We start from the raw sequence: 14,267 nt of genomic DNA, 5'->3' as shown, positions 1-14,267 counted from the left end.
GGGAGTGCGGGTGGTTGGGTTAGGGTTTGACTAGGGGTGGGGGGTTATGAGGGGAAGTGGGGTGGCCGGCTGGGCCTTTGTCCAGTTGGGCCGGTGGTCGAATGGGCCGGCCAGTTGGGTCGGCTGGCCCGGGGGGGTTCTTTTCCTTTCCCTTTTTTTTGTTTGTTTGTTTTCTGTTTTCTTTTATTATTTCATTCTTTTCTGTTTAAATCATTTAGCCATTTTATAAAAAGGTGTTTGTTGCCCCATAATTACCTTTGTAATATTTGGCGTCCACCGAACATTTTTGTTTCAATTTTGAAAACTTTTATTGTTTTGACTTTAATTCAAATTTGAATTTGGTTTGGTTTCGAGCTAACACGAGATTATCAACAATAAATCGAGGTACGTGGCACCATTACCAGAGGGTTAATGTAGCTTGATTACCCGGGCGTCACATCTACGCCGGTGGGACCCAGTCCCCAGGCAGGCTTCAGTCGTCGCTAGTATGCCAGGTCGCGATGTCGTGGTCAAGGCTAGGAGGTGAGCAGGCCGAGGTCTGGTGAGAGCTCATGAGGCACGATGCTCATGAGGTCCCCCTTGGCGTGCAAGCAACTGCCCAAGAAATGGAAAGGGGAGTGAAACTGCCGGAGTGGGACTGCGAGACTTGGGTGAGCGGGTTTCAAGGCTTATATCATGGCGCATGTGACTTATCTTTTAGCAGGCTCGTTGTGATTCCCCTGGGTGGTGCCCGTTCATGCATCTACGGTAGCGTCACTAGGCGGGGCCCGTGACGATCACCCTCTTCCCCGCTTGCCTAGGTGCTCTACATCCTCGGGTCCCGGCCCTCGAGCAGGCTCAGCCGCCGTTGGTATGCCAGGTCGCGATGCCGTGGTCAAGGCCAAGGGGTGAGGGCTGAAGAGCCAGTAGGAGCTCCTAAGACGCGATGCTCAAGAGCCCCTCTTTAACGTGCAAGCGACTCGCGGGGCAAGGTGGTTGACGGTGTCGTGGACTAGGTGGTACTCACCACGTCGTCTCCCGACCAGCTGGATCGGGCCGAGGACCCCATGATGATTCACTAATGGGCCACTTTGGGCAGCCTGTGCCGAATACAAGGAGGATTCCGCAAAGACTTGGCGCACAAGATAAGGACTCCTCTAAACCCTAGGCCTACGGTGCATATATAAACTGAGGCTAGGCTAGTCAATAGACGATCATATATTCATTACTACAATCTCGTGGTAGATACATGTACTCTATACTACACCCATATGAATAAAATCAAGAGCAACATGTAGGGTATTATCTCTTTGAGAGAGCCCGAAGCTGGGTAAAATCCCATGTACATGTTACCATCGCTCCAAGATGCTTAGCTTAGGAACCCTACTACAAGATATGCCGGATATAGAACCGACATTGGTGCTTTAATTGAGAGCCTGCTAAGCGATCGTCACGGTTCGATGGGTTGTCTTCATCTGCATTGGCGACACGAATCAGGTGTTGTTTTTCCAAAAATTAGATATATTTCTCACAGTTTAATCTGCGCAAGAACCTTTTTGTTGGTCCGCCGTGCTATTTCCTGTTCACAGGTTCATCCAGAATTAATCTTATACTACCGATTCGATTTGATCTATGGCGGCGGTTGCCGTACGTCTGCTGTCCACATGAAGACCGCAGATGATTAGATCGATCGAGCTACTGCCATCAAAAGTTGTCCTATGCGCGTACGCGCTTGCGGCTGCTCTATGCAAGAAGAGTCGGGACATGCTAGCACTCGGTCTCGAGGTGGACCGATCGGGGAGCACCCTGAGTCCGTGACCACCATTTGGATTACGCACTAGTACTAGTTCTGACAACTAGTACTACTACTTCACGTGGAGCACCGAGCACATGGCTAATTTTTCTTCCCTCTAAAATCGCTATGGGCACTAGGAGATCATCAGGGAGATTTAACTTCTCTCTCTTTCTACCTCATTTAATCATATCTCTTCCTTATTAAATTATAAGCCTTGAGGAAATAGAATACTTAAATAAGTAGTTTGTCTTTGGATACGTACTTATCAAAGAACGCATGATACTAATTGTTTCCTGATTTTCGAGGTCGGACCATTGGGCGAGCTTGCCTTGATAAGTTTAGCTCATCGTTAAAAGAGCTCCTCCGGGCCACTCCAACCTGGCTATCTTCTCAACAACCCGGTTTGCCATGCGCCGACCGACAGACACCTCGTATAAAAAAAAGCAATCCGAACGGCGGTGAACCAGCCGAGGAGATGACGCAGTACTGTACAGAACATGCATCTGATGTCGACAATAGTTCGGCTCCGCACAGTTACAAGGAGATCCGATCATTGTTTCTCTTTCCTTCATTATTTAATTACAAGGCAATCTATGCTTTTCGCTAATCATCTTCCTTTTATGCACTTCCCATGTGCAAGTACACCTAGTATTACTAGGACTGCTTGTGTCCACGTAATAGGAGCTACACATGTTTTTCTTGGTATTGCCATAGCAATGACGTGGAGATAATGACCTCGTGCATACAACAGGGAGATTTGTTCTTTTACCTTTTTAATTCAATACCTGCGTAGTCGACCGCTGGTTCTCTTCTACTTTTTCTGACAAATACGCAGAATAAAAGTGCTACTAAGCATATCGAGGACTGGCTTTGTAGCATGATTCGGCATGGATCAGGTCATCCATTTGCTTTGGTCTGCTACAGTCGTCGCAGCTGGCGTTCAGGTTTTATTTTTCCAACTTATTCGTTTAGCACTATTATACACAGAATATTTTTTCGTGGCGTGTTCTGCATTATTTTGACACAGAAATTCTACACATCGCCGTGCCACAACGCCATCGCGCCCTCGAGCTAGCCTCAGCGCTCAGGCCATATTTTACCAAACTTTTTCACGTTGTATTAATTAATTATGCACCTCTTTTTTTTAATTATTATTATTTCTTGGTTGCACTACTTTGTTTGTGCAGGCAATCTATTTAGGTTGGGCCGCGCTAAAAGCTCGGCAAGCCGAAGTCGTCGTCCCGCCTGTGTCGATCAAGTCGTGGCGTCGCCTTAACGCGCGTCCTTGTGTCGGCTTTTTCGCATTGACGCTCCGCCGAGCTGACCTTGTCGCCCAGGCCATATTTATTCAACCTTTTTACTTCACTTAAATGAATTAAGTAGAAGATTATTTATTTTTTATTTTTCGTTATTACTTTGGCTTGCACTATTCTATGTGTGCAGGTAATTGACTTAGATTGCGTCACGCGGTCACTTCGGCAAGACGACATCATCGTCACAATCAGCATAAATCGGCTCGCGTGATCACCTTGTTGGTCAAACTGTCATACCGACATGTTCGGTTGCCTCGGGGACTTTGGCATCGCTTAGAGAGCTCTACCTCATCGAGTGTTCGGCACAAGGCAAATGATCCGGGTTGGGCAGCGATGTCACCACGGCATACCGACGTACCACGTCACCTCGGTTAGATCGGGGGCTTCGTCATCACTTCATTAACCCACGCCAGGAAATTCGGCGTCATACTGCTGGCCTGCCCCGTCGCCTCGGACGGACTGGGGGTTCCACCTCGCCACATTGGTCGTGCTATGTCGCCACTTTGGAGTGCCGAGCTCTTCTCTCTGCCACCTCGGGACCGACTTGGGGGCTGGGACCTCGTCCCATCGTAAGCTTGGGCCGCACATCGACACCAAGCACATTAACCAGCTAAGTCGCTTTCATGCTCAAAGTTTTAAATTTTTTAATTTGTGTTTGGTTCGACCATGCTCACATACGTTGTTGGTTAAAATAAACTCCCATTACCCATGATGATTGGGGGATCTTAAAATTTATATGAGCCATTTTATAGTAAATGTGTTTTCTTTTTGTCGTTGCAAAGTCTTTTCCTACCACTCCTTTTTTGACTCGAGTGTATGGTCAATAGCCGGATAGCTTTGCTTCTCTCTAAAGCCGCTCAAGTTTAATTCGCTCGACTGGCCTGAGAGAAGCACTCCGCCTTCGGTATAAGGAGGTTGAAGCCGTAGGCTGACCCGCTTGAAGTCTTGAGATCGGATGTGTAAATTAATGCACGATAAAAACACAAAAACTTTAAGACCAATTTTCGGATTGGCACAAAAAGTTTGATTTAGTTCGGACGTTAAGCTTTTCCATAAGTTTTTGGCTTTTCCAAGCCTATGGCACTTTTAAACTATTTGTGTGTTTCCAGCATAAGTCTCATAGTGCAACGCCAGACACATTTAGAGATTCGGCAAAATCATTCTCGAATATTGCTATATATGCATAGGTTTCGAATTGTGTCTTCAGCCAATAGTTGGGTTGCCCGGCTCCTGTGCTTGCCTCCTACGTTCCACTTTGTTCGTCTAGGTGTGCAAAGGGAGAACCACTGCGATTGTGCTTCCAGCTCGAATGGTTATGCACCTTAGCGGAGAAAGCCGAAAACTGACTGTCACAATGGGCGTAAACTGGTCAGCAATCCGATGACGGTATCAAACTATAGATCGGTACCGATTATCACGTGTTAAACGATGGGCCTTTCATAACATTGGCCGAAGTGTTAATGGCCAGATTTCGGTCGGTGCCGAACACTAACCGGGAGCTCGTAGCTAGCTTCCCCAGTTTAAAGCTCATATGACTAAGTGAAAGTTATAAAGCCCGCATATCTGATTGCCTCGTTTCCGCTAACACAACCGCCTTCGGGCACTGAGACGTCGGCTAAGGGTTGTTTGTTATTGCGGAAACACCATGCATAGCATCTACAAGGGGGTGGAAGCCAACGATGGGCCACTTTCAACTGATAAACGGTCGCAACGGAGTCAAAATAAACATATCATCAGTGTTTGTATTTAATATACGAGGGCTACCTTTCGTAATTATCGTTATAAATCCATAAATATGTATCAATTTGACTTAAGATTTTGGCCAAGCTGGGTTGCCTGGCTCCTGTGCTTAGCCCTACGTTCCCGATTGTTCGGCTAGGCGGTAAAGGGAGAACCTCTGTGATTGTTACTACCGGGTTATCCGAGTTAGTACCTCAGACTGGGTGAAGCCGAAAGCTAGCAATCTTAAAGGATATAATTGGTCGGCAACGACAGAAGTGGAAATTTAGGTTCGCTAAAAAACACATAGTTTGGGAACTTTCCCCAAACTAAATCCTCAATATTTTTCTCCCGCATTGATCGGAGGTGAGGTTTCATGATCATGGTCGGCATGACAACCCAAAGAAAGGAACCGATAGCGGGACTATTTTCTTTGGAAGATGTTTTTTACATTACATAGTAATATAATATTCTCTCCGCATACCTTTGTTTATAAAACCGTATGGCCGGATTGCCTTGTTTATTGTAAATCTTTGCCCTCATAAAGGCTTTATAAAGTGGGACAAACACTCCCCGACTACTGGCCGAGGAGGTTAAAACCGATGGTCGGTCAACAAAGTTTTGTACATTGCAGATCCGAGCATTAATGATGTAGAGTACTTGGATACATAGAAACATTACACATAATTTGTGATTTTACTCCGGATATTGATCCTTAATTAGGCCACCTGTGCCCGCATTAAGGCTCGGGGGCTACTAGGCTTTGGTCTTATTATTTACTAATATTAAGGGGCACATCGATCCTCTGATCTGGTGTTGCCACCCGACAAGTGTCACGGGGGCTATTGCATTGCCTATTCAATGCATAAAATTCAAAGTGCTCAATGTTCGGCTGGACTGAACTATGGTCAAATGTGTCTTCGGACAACAATAGGTGCCATTTGAAACCTATCCGACATCAAGCTAATACATTATGACGACTTATCAAGACTCTCTCTCAAGGGCCTATCCGCCGATCACTATCTTCCCTAAAATATTACACCGCGTTTCTATTCCTACGTATGCTGTCGAGTTAGGATTTGATCCTTAGGCCGATTTCTCGAATCGACATGGGTCTCACGGGCTACTGGGATCAGCGGTTTCATGTTTTCCTTTAGGTGCATTTCAGGTTTTAGACCGACAACACCTTGAGGGATACTGGTTATATATCTCGGCAGAAAATAAATCGCACCAATCAAGAAAAATATATTTGCAAAAATTCAGCCCAAGTCCGAGGTGCTCCATCACCTCAGAAGCAGTCCGGTGTTGGAGCATGGATATAGTATGGCCTTGGAGCTCTGATATAGTCCGGCGTTGGTGCTAGGCTGCAAAAGATACCTCGAATGCAGTCCGGCATTGGAGCTCGGATGCGAGAGGACACTGCCGCACGGGAACAACTTCAAACCCGAGATGTGGTGTATAAAATAACTAGGCATTGATAAAGGCCGAACATTTAAAGGGGCTCCTCGGATACCCAAGGTGTAAACTCTTCGGATTTACTTCGGCGATCCTCAAGATTGAAGATGAGAAGATTTGTTGAACCACTTTTCAGGACCGACGACCAAAGATGAAGAAAAGTTCGGAAGAATCGAAGAGTGTCCCCAACTTGAAGACCGGTTCAAGGAGCTACTGACAGTGTCCTGGACTAGTGAGTACTCACCATGTTGTCTCCCGACCAGCTGGATCGGGCCGAGGACCCCATGATGATTCACTAATGGGCCACTTCGGGCAGCCCATGCCGAATACAAGGAGGATGCCGCAAAGACTTGGCACACAAAATAAGGACTCCTCTAAACCCTAGTCCTACGGTGCATATATAAACCGAGGCCAGGCTAGTCAATGGGCGATCATATATTCATTACTACAATCTCGTGGTAGATACATGTACTCTATACTACACCCATTTAAAACAAAAAAGAGGCTAGCCAACTCACCTCCAGGAGGCTCCCCCGATTTGAAGCTTCGTTGGCTGTCGGATCTGCATTCTGTCGCTTTTGAGCCATCGGATTTTCACACAGTTAAAACTATTTTTCACCTCGCAGTCGTTTTCATTGTCCAATGACGGGTGGGCTCGCGTGGTGCGCTGGTTGGCTGGGTTGCCTGTTTTCGCGTGCAGGTCGTTTTGCCCAATCCGCACCGCGCGCTCCGCACCCAATCCCCCGTCCTCTCGTCTCACTCCCGCACCAGCCGCCACGCAATCCTAGGTCTCCTTGCGCTTCGTTCCCCGCTCGCTCGTCCCTCGGTTCTCCCCATCCCTCCTCTACTCCGGCTGCTACGCCGCCTCTCCCTCCACAACGCGACCAGCTCGAGCTCCACCTCATCCATCGCCATCTCAAGGAGACGGCTGCACAAGACGTCCGGCGCCGTCACCATCTCTTCGGCACAAGTGAAGCACGGGATGCTTGCTGCGTCGCCGTCGTCCTTTCTCTCGCTGCCACCACCACCCCGACCGAGCCATCCCCGTGCTCTCGTTGAGCCTTCCCCCCCTCCGGGCTCACTGACCCAGGTGGCGGTGAAGGAGAGGGTGAGCTCGAGTGGTAGGCAAGGGAGGAGGGCGTGAGCCCTCGTTGATGCGGTCTCCGTCAGAGGCGACGGGGGATGGATCCGCAGGCTGGGCAGCTGGAGGTGGAGGCCACGGCGGGGCGACCACTGGTCCACGGACCGGGCGGAGGACGGGGAGGGGAGGGCGAGTCGCCCCCTCCCCCCACCACCACGCGCAGGTACTTCCCCTTCCCTCCTTCTTCCCTTGATCTATCTCTCCCCCGCCCTATTTCTGTGCTGGATGAACCCCTCTAATTCATCTCTTCCTATTTTTTAGGTTTGCGTTGGGGATTGATTCCTACCAGTGAAATCTGCAAGGGAGCCGACCTACAGGTCAGTCCTTTTACATGACATGCGAAATCTTTAGTGGGTTCCTGTTTCAATGCTGAAGAAGCATAACTTCTGAGCGGAAGGATAATATTATGTTTTCCAGTTTCATGTATAGCTCGAGCTCAAGGCGGAGACAAGGAAGGTCGGAAAATGAAGAGATGGGATGAAGGTGCTCGCACTGAATATATATAGTAGCTGGTGCACGAGCTTGCACTCAACCAGTCTAGACTCAACTCCTCATATCGGTACGATCCCCTTCCAGTCTGTTTGAAGTCTTCTCTTTCTCCCCTTCTCCGTTTGTTTGAGCAGGTTCTGCTTGGGTGGATGCAGGGTGCGGACTGAGAGTTGGATGCTCTGTGCCAGCATATGGATGTGTTGCGACCACTGTTGCTTCGGCTGTGAGGTATAATGCTAATTGGGCTTGTGAATTTATCATGTCTTGGAACAGATTGCCTAATTTTTGGGGTTCTCGGTATATAATTTCTTTTACTCGTTGTTTATTCTTAATTCAGCGGTCCAGGATTGCAACCTGGTGTCATCCACTCCCTACTCACAGGTTACCGTAGTGTTATGTAAAACATACCCAAGCTCTCGTTCCTTAAAATTATCCATCTATTAACTGGATTATGAATAATTGCTCTTGCAAGTGAATTTTCATTACGTGAGTTGAGGAGGATGCGCGGTCTTCAGACTCGGAGATTTCTAGTTTTTTCATTTGATCATTTCTGCAGAGATTGTCCTTCTATGCATTATTTGGTAACCATCTACTACAGATCAGCTACTACCCTGCTGCTGCCCTTATGGTGAATGATTGATGGTGCATGTTTTCCTGTTAGTTTTTCTGTATGCCAAGTCTGAATTTTATCATTTTGCATTTTTCCAGCCCTTTCATTCTCACTGTGATTCCCTGAGATGCATTGTCCATAGGCAATGCACTTTCTAATAAAATATGGCGGTAACCTTGAAAAGACTAATTTATCTAGCTACAAAAACATGTTGTTTATGTTCCTTGCTTTTGCAAATACTCCCTCCGTCCGGAAATACTTGTCCTAGGAATGGTTGTATCTAGACTTAGTTTAGTTATAGATACATCCATTTTATCCATTTTTAGGACAAGTATTTCCGGAAGGAGGGAGTAGTAGTTTATGGTTGACACTTTAGTCTATATCTGTCATGCACCCATCTGGACTATAAATAGGACCCTCCACCACCACTTGCTAGCAAGTACTACATCATACAGCAACAGACACCATGGATCTACTTCTGCTACTCATCTCGCTTCTTATGGTGAGTGCAACAATCATTTTTTAATTGGATAGTTTCTTTCTGTGCAGCGCATCCGCATACAAAGTGCTTACATATGTAGTTAGTTAGTTAATTAGTTAGCTTGGGTGTTCATGTGTGTTTGCCACGAATAGCTTATCTATGTTGCTCGTTCTGATGCATGCAGGTCACTACAGGATAGTGAATCTGGCTTGCGAGTTTTGTCGATGCGGCCATGACGGCGATGCCAAACTCTGAGGAGATACCAAAGGTGTACTGGTAGGTGGTGCTTCCTGGAATCCCAATGCCTCCACCTATCATCAACCTGCTATTATCCCAGCAAAATGGTCACAAATTCCACCTTGGTGACCTCATTTAAGTGATTTCGGTAATCGGTGGTACAACGAAACATTAATGAAGATAATATATGTGAATCTTTTGTTCTAATGAATGGTAAAAGTTAACTTAAAGCATGGTGACTATTGAGTATACAATATTATTTTCATGATATATGTACCATAAAGGATAAGTTAAATTTGTCTCTACCACGTGAACATTGAACTTACTAAGGCTAATTTGGTAAGAAGCATAGTACTTGTATCATGTGGAAAATGATCTTTCTGTATTCCATTTTCAGGGATAATCTTGTTGTGCTTTGTTTCTGTATGATCTAAAACTACAAGGATCTTGTTCAGTTCAGATGTTCTGGAATGAGTACGAATCTTACTATATCTGAACTTGTGAAATTAGTCCGAGTCTGACAGCGTTGCAACCAAAACCAAAACCATAGGGAAGTTGTGCAGTTCAGATGTTCTGGAATGAGTATGGATTTTACTATATCTGAACTTTGTGAGTCTGACAGCCTTGCAACCAAAACCAAAATTACAGGGATATTGTGACAGCCCTCCAACCAAAACTAAAACTACAGGGATCTTGTGCAGTTCAATGCTACCTGTTGTTTGTTGGAATATCAGTTATCTTGTTTGTGCACAATAACCTGCTTATCATGAAAAAGTAGAATATTTTAGGATGGGGCATCAAGTTGGTTGGCATTTGTTAAGATCTTCATGAGAAGCAGATCTTCTCAGCCAAACTTTTCTTGTGTGTGTGCGAGGAGCAGTTCTACTATCTTTTCATGGTTCGTCGTTTACATATTAGTTGGATGATATCTCTTTATTCTGTTGTTGTGACTGACCAGCTGCTTACTTATATGGATAACTTGAACTGAAAGCAAGAGTAGAATCCCATGAGATGAGCCACAAGGAAAATATGCATGGTATTTTTCAATTCTAATGTTTCAGTTCCATATTCTCCTACTTGACTGGCTATGTGATGTATATACTGATTTCCTGCTACTATTTGAGTTATAACATGGTATTTTTCAATTCTAATGTTTCAGTTCCATATTCTCCTACTTGACTGGCTATGTGATGTATATACTGATTTCCTGCTACTATTTGAGTTATAACACTTTTTATGTTTCTCTGGCAGAAAATGGCACAATCATGATTCAGTTTGGTCAGCAAGTACCTAATTACAAGTCATCAGCTAGCGATTCTCCCCAAGAAGTGTTCGGAATGAGCAAAGGAAGCTTTAATGAAAAGAATATTGATGTTGATGTTGTACAATAGCCGGAAGATCACAAGAGATCGACCTTTTGGGTGGTCTAATACTTCCTATATGGGCACATCGAAAAGCCACTACGTAAGTAGTTCAGTCTTCTCTTTAAAAACTGCTTTCTCTTACTACACAACCAGGCTCAATTCATACGTATGTAAATTTTACATCATACTTCTTCCCTTCCCAAAACAAGGGTATTATTTATCTCCTTCCTGAATCAGTATTTCAGACCTTTTTTGAATTGAGAATCTCACCTGCAGCACATCAATTGTCTGTAAATAAATGTAACGTGAATCACTCTCCAAAATCCTTGAAACTTGAGCTTCGACGAATATGAAGGTCTTTGTGTTGGCATACACTCCTTTATTCCAAATGGTGCTGATATAAAAACACCATCAAGGATTCCATGTGTACCATGTATGTCCATAAAAACAGCATCGATATATCAGCATACTAATGTGCCGATCTAAAAACGTTTTTTCTAAGTGACGGTTTCGAGTCGGCAAAAATACAGTGTATGTCCATAATGTGATGGCAACTGAGTAGCCATGTGTACAGGGAAGGCATCAGTCTATATCGAAAAATACCAGCGATTTTATCCTAATTGTTATTGAAATTGTTGTTTATTGCTTCATATTACCAATTGCACCTGCTTACAGATATCCTTAAGTTTACTACCTCCTGTCCTTAGAAGCATCAGTTTGTCCTTATTTTTTGTATGCTCTGTTTCATCTAAATTGCGTGCATCCATTTCCAACAGAACTAGGGGAGTTCGTATAAATTAGATATGTTCATTTTCTTCTCAACATGTATCTATTATGAGTACTGCAATTTAGACATGATTAAGAATGGTACTAGAGTTTGCCTATCTATCATGATTTTTTAGTTCTGCTTAGTTGATGGCCTCACGTAATGTGCCTCCATGGATGGAGCTTTCCGGGTCTGCCTTGTTGAATGTTCTACCATGGATGGAGCTTTTGCTGATACCCTTTCTGAATAGCTGATATTTATTGTACCTCATCTTCGCTCCTGGTTGGCGGGGAACCTCTCATGGTCGAGCCCCTAGCCCCGCACCTTGGCAGCTGCCTGGAGAGGAGGATAGCTCGAGGACAACTCCCAATGTGCCGAGGAGATGGGAACATGTGAGCTTCTTTGTTTCTTTCTTCCTTCTTTCCTCATTTTCCCAACCTACAACTTGTTTTCTAATTTCTCTACAAGTTTTTCACGGGGTATTTTAGGCTATAGCTTGATTTGGCACTATCGTGAAGTGGGGTAATTTTCCATATTGATGTGGTTGGTATGCACATCCCACTAAGAAGCAAGGCGCAATAAAAGCTCATTTTCCATTTTGCAAAGGTTCCTTTTAGTAACTGATGCGTCCATGTTGACGCAGCTACAACTATGGTAATGCAGGTTATACTGCAGGGTCCATGATACCTTTCTAAGTAATTTTACCGCAGATATTGTAGGTGTTGTGTCGCTTAGCAAACTTTACTCCAGTATATGCAACTTTCAGAGTTCTAATTCGTGTGTATTATAACAGATTTGGTTTGATCAATTCAAATTTCTTATTCAGGCATGTATACACAAATTGCAGGGTGTATTAGCGGTTAGGAAACTTGCTTTTAGCATGCATTATTTTCAAGCTTCAAGGCGTATTATTATTCATTTTTATGTTAGTTGTCTGTACTTGGCCTACATTTTTGTTTTCAAATAGTTCTGCCTCTCAATTTGATATTTCTATTTGCTTTTGCTTAATAATATGATGTATTGTTTTCTTGCTCTAGGCCTACTTGTGTTCAAGGTTCAGTTGATTGTGTTTCTTAAGGGTGTTTTTTTAATGACATCAACATGTGGCACTAATTCCATTCTGCATTGTACTGTGATTTTTCCTAGCAACACCATTATGGCAATTTTTTGCTCCATTTTAAGTTTCGCTTGGATCACTAGCCTACATGTTCTCACCTCATCATCATGGCCTTTCTTAAGGGTGTTCAGGCATTTTTGTCCTTCTGTAAATTAGTGGCATTAAATTAGTGGTCTTCTATTCGTGTTGCGAACCCCAATATGGCATCTCACCATTCCCCATGTTAACTGTGGGTTTATTTAATGATAATAGGATATCAATTGCCTTTTCTTCAGGATAAGCCGATGCCTAATAAGGATCAGGAGAACAACAGATATGCTAAGAGACAATCTTTTGGGGTTAAGGATATAAACAACAACAGGGCTTATGAGGCCGAAGAGAGCTCGAGTGGCGTCTTTTGGTTCTTGAAGACCTGCACGTTCCTGGTGGAGTAGAGCAAAATAATTTGGAGGCTTTAAAGCTACTGCACTTCATGTAGTTAGGATCAATTCTCTGTTTCAGTTTGAAATATTCCCCATTTCCTCCTATTTGATTGATTCATCTGATGGACATTTTGTCAGGCAAATAAACAAAAGGCATATGTATTGTTACGAGTGAAGCCATCCATACTCCCATGTGGAATTCAAGAAATAGAGAAATGTTATTGTTCTTCTACTAATTGTTTGCTTGGACAAATGTACTGTAAATGATTTATTATTGTTAGGTATAGAGAAATGTTATTGTTCTTCATTGTAGTGGATGATATCTATCCCAATTATTGAGGTGATGGAAGTACTACTCAAGAGTTTTGTCTTTGACTGAATGAAGCTGTCAAGGAAGAAGGAATAGGTGTTAAGGAAGAAGGGATAAATAAATCGCTTGATTCATAGGCCGAACTAGCTGCCATATGATTGCTTGGAAATATACATGTGTCTAAGAGACACATGAATGCTTTTTTTTAGACACACAAAAACAAAGTTGATAGAAACACTACTCTTTTGAAATGTGTTTTTTAATACATATTTCATAATAGGGTATCTACACCTATACCTAGGAGCCAAAACTCTCTCCTTAACTGGTTTTCTACATGGTGTTTAGTATACATATATTCTTAGGTTTTTTATCTTTTCCCCTCTTTTTTTGCAGGAAAAATATGCATGGCCAGGTTTCTCATCATGATAACCATGTTTCCAAACTTGCTAAAAAAATACAACCATGCCAACTTTGCTCTCTCATCATAGTGCCCATATTTTCAAACTGAACATATTCATATTATGCAAAGTTTCTCTTTTCCCAGACTATTATTTAACAACATAATAAACATGTTTAAAAAATAGCATGATTTAGTTGAAGGTTCTTGCAGCATGAAACTATTTTCATCGACAACATGTCTTCAGCAGGTCTCTGCGCCATTTGGCGCAACGGGTGAACTAGTATGAATAAAATCAAAAGTAGCATGTAGGGTATTATCTCTTTGAGAGAGCCCGAAGCTGGGTAAAATCCCATGTCCATGTTACCATCGCTCCAAGACGCTTAGCTTAGGAGCCCTACTACGAGATATGCTGGATATAGAAACGACAGTGGTGACCATCGGGGTCTGCCTGTAGATTGGCCTCAGGTGAACCTGCATGTTAGCTAGCAGGAGAGATTGCAATTCCTCATGGAGCAGACTACCCGTCCCTGGACCCTTTGCAGGAGAACAGAGGCACCGAGGACCTGGTTAAGTGGCGTGCATGAGGCGGGCCACGAGCCAGAGCTAGGTCCTCGGGTTTGACAGCGTTGTAGGGACAGACCTGGGCACAAGTGCCGTGCCCACGTGAGC

General features: G+C 44.1%; 1 long non-coding RNA gene across 6 annotated transcripts; it reads left to right on the top strand.

Moving 5' to 3' along the window:
* The first annotated feature begins 6,984 nt into the window (after nucleotides 1-6,984).
* On the top strand, nucleotides 6,985-13,120 carry LOC123159231 (uncharacterized). Of its 6 annotated transcripts, none has more exons than XR_006479578.1 (11): nucleotides 6,985-7,565; nucleotides 7,664-7,719; nucleotides 7,820-7,961; nucleotides 8,047-8,119; nucleotides 8,229-8,272; nucleotides 8,364-9,003; nucleotides 9,167-9,258; nucleotides 10,178-10,255; nucleotides 10,471-10,683; nucleotides 11,600-11,741; nucleotides 12,742-13,120. It is a non-coding gene; the product is annotated as an uncharacterized lncRNA (long non-coding RNA). The 6 variants fall into 6 exon arrangements; XR_006479576.1 differs by adding an exon at nucleotides 9,617-9,693 and having other exon boundaries at nucleotides 8,229-9,003; XR_006479579.1 differs by having other exon boundaries at nucleotides 8,229-9,003; nucleotides 12,719-13,120.
* Nucleotides 13,121-14,267: the final 1,147 nt, after the last annotated feature.

The sequence above is a fragment of the Triticum aestivum genome, chromosome 7B (genome assembly GCF_018294505.1).
Source record: "Triticum aestivum cultivar Chinese Spring chromosome 7B, IWGSC CS RefSeq v2.1, whole genome shotgun sequence".
NCBI lineage: Eukaryota > Viridiplantae > Streptophyta > Magnoliopsida > Poales > Poaceae > Triticum > Triticum aestivum.
The sequence above is the reverse complement of the archived record's forward strand: the minus strand, read 5'-3'. Positions and strand labels throughout refer to the sequence as shown.